Raw genomic sequence first — 5,796 nt, forward strand, 5'->3', positions numbered from 1 at the left:
CTCTCTCTCTCTCTCTCTCTCTCTCTCTCTCTCTCTCTCTCTCTCTCCCTTCCTCTCTCAGTTTCTTCGTAGATTAAAAAGAAATGAGATGAAAAGAGATAAGAACGAAAAGAATTTGTGCACTTTGCAATTCATGCAATTTTAATTACAGCACATTAACAATTCTTTGCTTATACGCGAAAGATAACTTAAAAAACAAAAATAAAAAAAATAAAAATCATAAAAAAATTTTGTTAAAGCTTTTTAAAGTTTCTTTTGTACGATCAAAATTATGTAAGCTGAGAGCTTTTCTAAATTTCAACCTTTAGATGAAGTGCAGCACATGTGTACTGATCGCTCAGTTGCCATCAATTTTTTATCCGCAAATGATTGGTATTCATTTACAAGTTGCCCTCTGCTCGCATGAGTCGAAGAGTTTTTTGAAACTTGCTAAGAATCACTCCCTTTCTACGTCTAGCTTACTTCTTTCAATGATTATTAGCTTCGACAGATTTGCGAAAAGGCCCTGCCATAGTACATCTCCGGTATTGGCGGGTTCGCTTGGTTACGCACTCAAATCCCTTGGCTTTCATCTAACGCTTAATTGAACATATACCCCGTTTTCAGTTTCAGAGACTTCGATATAAGTTGATTATCGTTTCGTGAAGTTTTCTTCGCGGTCTACCTCTTGCAAGTCTCTGCGCAAGATGAACCTTGTAAGACGTAAGAAATCAATTTTTATGGAATTTATGAGCATATTTTTGGTAACCTCTGCCTTTTAATGCCTTCAAAATTATCTCTTGACACCAACGAGTATACCCTGGCCATTCAGTCAGGTGATGCCCTGTATTTTCGTAAAAAGGTGACATAATAGCTTTACCGATTAGGCACTCACTATAGTTACGGCGCCGCATCAAGTTGTAAGCCCGCGAACACAGACATGGTAGCCGCGATTTTTACTTGATCGGCCACTTAGGCGGATGAATGCGGATTTGTGCTTGAGTTAAAACAGATCGGTTTGACAATAGGCTCAATAAAGATATTTTTTCTGATGAAGGTCAAAATGGTTAGCGTTTCCTAAGTTAGGGCATATAAGTGTTTTTTTTTTTTTATTTTTAGTAAATTCTTTTAATCTACATACCAGGATGGATATTTTTCAAGGTTTTATTTAAGTTTTGTCATTAAAAAATCATAAAAATGTAAATCTATCAGCAACGTTTATCAATGTTTGTTTTTCTTTCTCTTTCTCTCTTTTATTTATTTATTTATTTATTTTTATTTTTTTTTTTCAGTAACCTCAATGAAATGCAAACTTGGCGTTGTCGCTTCTGACTAATTATTAATAATGTTTTAATGTTTGTGGTTTATTATCATCATTGTTAGCGTAGTTTCTAACCACACAATCCGCAAAATTGAAATGAATGTTTATTATGCTGTCAAGTATACGGATTCGAAGTATTATTTGGGTATTTAAAGATGTATTGCGTTAACATTAATTTAAGTGAAAAAAATTTGTGAAATGTGTATTGTTTATGTGCACACACATTTTCTTAGCTTCATTTATTGCGACTTATTTTTATTTTATATTATATTTCAATTAGCGATTATTTTAGCAAAATACTAAAGGAATTAGAATTATCGAGGATTACCTTGAAAAAGAAATCCTTAGTTTGTCTTCTTCGAAATTTGCTTCCGCGTCATAGAACCAGAAACTTTAACACGTTTCGCTTCTGCAGAGATGATTTCCTATTTGGAAAAAGTTCAAAGAGTGATCGAATAATCACTCTTGTAAGGACCAAAGTCAAGCAGCTTGTTTTACTCCTACACGTAGTTATAAGTTATTCGTATCTATTTAAAGTACAACAAATATATTTCACTGTACACACATTTATTTTGATAGCAGGCAGTTTGTTGCTGTTCTGTTGTGAGTATTTTAGGGATGCTCTAATAAACAAGAACTGTATGAGCACGAACGAAATGAAGTGAAAACAACTTAGTTGATATACTTCTAACCGATTGGCAAAGCCAATTCATGTTCTTACAAAAATATGGAGAAGAAGAAGATGACTTTCAAATTCTTTCTTCTTAAACTGGCCTGCCGTCGAGGTAAGGCGTGAGAGGAGAAAGTAAAATCCGTCATGATCCGCTAGGACAGCTCGATATACTTGCCGAATAAGAAGTATTTAACGGAATCATCCGTTCCGTTCGTGGACAATTGACGATAAGTCATTTATACGTATTTTAAGTTTAGGACAACGTAGGTATTTTAAGTTTAATCTTCAACAGCGAGTCTCTTCGTGGCATATCTTATTTAATAAAGCAGTTAAATTGTAATGTCAAGAGATATTAGGGTTGGTTTTTACTGAAGCGGGAAATAGAAATTACCAAGGTAAGGACACCTGGGATAGCCGCTGGGGCTACCCCAGCCTAGTTATCCGGACAAAAATATTTTCATCTTCATACTCTATAAGGTATCATTTAAATGACAAAGTGTTCTAAAGAGGAGGAGGAATACCTTCTAGAGAAATGAAGAAGGAAAACAAGAAGCAAGAGTTGCTAAGAGCTGAGCCAACTATCAAACAGTCTATGAAAAATTGTTTCTTTCTATTCAAATGCATTCAGTATGGAATTATCCTGCAGAGAGTCTTCTATCCGTCCGACTGCGGCTTGTTTTGCCAATAAGTGTTTCATTTTGTTAGCATCGAAGAACTTGTGGAGGGCAAACCTCTTGGGGAAACATTCTACAGAGCATTGTTTGAATAACGAGATGCTTTGCACAGGACTGCTTCGTGGAAAAAATTCGTCCTTGGAAGTATCTCTTTTATGAATGTCGGTCTACAAACGTATCTTACTTTTATTTGTATATAGTTGTAATAAAACGCTATTCGTATCACTATTCCATAGAGAATTTTCCAAGTAAATTAAGTTTCTAAATGTGTAATCATTTTGCAGATAATCGTTTGTGCCTATGGAAAGAGACCTCAACAAAGTGATGTTCTATTAGAGCAACACTCCAAAGGCACATTATTACAATAATTGGCTTGTAACTTCTCATATAAGCAACAGTCGTAGAAAAATGATTCTCAATTTATAAGAAACTATAAGTTCTTTGCGGAAATATCTCTTTTAGCTATTGATGTACGTACGTTCCGGTTTAACGCATAAGTAGAGAAAAGCTAGGAAAGTAATTATTCACTGTAAGCATCACAAGAGCACGTGTTTTTTTTGGCATGAAAGAAGAATGTCGTCAGTTAAATATTTGATAACTTGGAATCATTGCTGTGACTTTTTGAACCGGCTCGATGGAAAAATTTTTAAGAAAAGTCCTGGTGAACGAAAGAATATGTTTTGGCAATGGAAAATACAAAAACAAATTCAAATCCTCAAAAGATTCTTTCGTGGGTAATCTCTAACTTCTAAGGATAAAGCAACAGTAAATATCCGTGGAGGCATATTTGTGATAATCATTTTTGAATGAATACGAATTGCAGCCTCATGGAAAAACGTGTTTGGAAGGTTAGACGGAATAATAAATTCTTGATATTATTTCAATTATTGACTCGCAAATATATTGACCGACGTAGGTAGTTATGATAAAATATTTTCAATTATATAAAAAAATTCTACACAGACCACTATTGCGATTGTGAACTCTTTTAAAGAGAATGATTTTATAGAAAACATTCTTTTATGGAAGTACTTTCCTTACCTATACAACAACTATTATCCGAATGGAGAGAATTTATTGACAGCGCTCAACAAGAATTATTTTAACGGTAATATAAAACTTAGTCGCCATTGTTCTAAAGTATGAACAAACTTTTATTATTGTTCCCGTTTTCCAAGCAAAGTGTGATTTTAAGAAATTTTCTCCGCTAAAAAGTTTGCTATTCAAATGATTCTTTTCTGTCTGCAGCTCGATATCTGACACACAGAATTCTTGGTAATCTAATGTCTCTCTCTCTCTCTCTCTCTCTCTCTATTAAAAAAGTTAAATTATTTCTTTAAGGATGAAATTTGAATTATGTTTAAAAATGAAGAAGAAGACATTTTGAATTAGGGCAGTTGTAATATTTTGTGCTCGAATGAGGTGCGGCCTGGCATAAGTTGAAAAAATCTTTTCAATTTGAAACATGATTCATTTGGTGTTTCATAAGCAATTGCCACTTGCTGCTTCTTCAATTCACTTTTCATTTTATTATATAAATCGGTAAAGCAAAAAAAAATAAATTAAATTTTCATAAACGCTAAAATTGATGATAATCAAATAGTTGTTCTTGTTGTTCTTGTTGTTCTTGCTTGCTGTTTATAATAATACCATAAAAATGATAATAATAATAATAATAATAATAATAATAATGAAGACTTAGTGTGACAGGAAAACATGCTTTCATAGAACAATGGCGGCGGTAGCATTAAACCCATCAAGTAAATCGTGATGGCTTGCGTGAAAGGTGTTAAAAAGTTCATGTTTCGTTTTTTTCCTTATAGAGATGTCGTTGCGAATGCTGGGCACGGTTTGGCTGGCATCGTTTCGCCTGAAATTTTGGCAGGGATATGTTTTGTATCAACAACAGCAACAGCAAGTGGCGGCACATATTTGTTGTAATAGTGACGCTTGCTTTAGGCATTAATGCGTAATTTAATATGTCACGCATACGCTATGCATGCCTTCAAAACACAGTATCGCTCCAGCAACCCGAGTCACTTAGCCAACTGCTGGAAAATTGATGATGAGAACAGGCGGGAGGACGGATTGTAAAAAAACAGAGAAGAATTGTTTAGATGGCATAGGAAAAGTTGGTGTTTTGTTTCGTATTTTTTTTTTTTTTTTCTTTTTTGCCTGTTACTGTTAAGTCTTAAAATCGCGTTGCTTTCTTTTCATGTTGTGGAAATTGCTTGGGTTTTGTTGTATACAAGCAAGCCATCGACGTGCGGCTTGATGACGACGTACGAGATAGTATACTGTGATGAGCATTTGTGCACTTGTTTACTTGTTTATGTGGCATATTGTCAACGACTTTTTTGAAGAGTATGTCTTCCATATTTGCCATTGTTTCATTTTCTATTTGTCTCTTAAAGAGTGTCACACAAAATTTAAGTGTCAGTTTGTGCTTATGTTTTTTCATACTCACTCTATGGCGGTATGGTTATGCATTCGCAGTGTCACGTGTTGCCTTCATTGCCGCACGTAAATTTCTTATATATTTTTATTTACGTTTGAACTAAACTCGAAACAATACCAAGGTGTGTAATTTATGGGAATTTGCTGCGAATTATCTAAATATTATGCGAAACAAATTATTGCAAATAATGACCCGGCTAAGATATTGAAATGCACTGCTAAAATACTTGTATATATATATATAATATTTGAATGAAAATAAAAATTTTACCTTTTCGTTTCAAAATTCAAGAATTTATACATAATTAAAACTCATATTAGTTGAAAACTCCAATATTTTATTGTCTATTAAAATGTAACAGAAAATTTTTGCAATCAACAAAAAGTTTCTTTTATGTAAAATACTTTACCCAACTTGGCAAACAATTGTGCCCTAAAAACTATTTCAAAATGTTATAATAATCCGTACAGCAACACCACCATAACAGACAATGCCAAAAAATTGTTTTCCAGAATAAAAGTTTTTGGTTTGAAAGAGATTAAAAAATATTCAGCTAATGACACATGCAGACAATGAAATAATGTTTATTACACCGCTCGAATAAAGCAAACGTTAAATAATTAATATTTAAAAAAAAAAAAAAAATTTGATTTAATATGAAATTTGCCTAAAACTTGGTTTTTCTTTGCAG

At 33.3% G+C, this 5,796-nt stretch overlaps 1 long non-coding RNA gene across 2 annotated transcripts in view; it reads left to right on the forward strand.

Annotated features, from left to right (window-relative positions):
* The window catches only part of LOC119634212, a 195,893-nt gene that overhangs the window by 190,011 nt on the left and 86 nt on the right, over nucleotides 1-5,796 (forward strand). The gene's annotated exons all lie outside the window — the stretch shown is intronic.

Source organism: Glossina fuscipes, unplaced genomic scaffold, assembly GCF_014805625.2.
Source record: "Glossina fuscipes isolate IAEA_lab_2018 unplaced genomic scaffold, Yale_Gfus_2 2, whole genome shotgun sequence".
In the NCBI taxonomy this organism is placed as follows: Eukaryota; Metazoa; Arthropoda; class Insecta; order Diptera; family Glossinidae; genus Glossina; species Glossina fuscipes.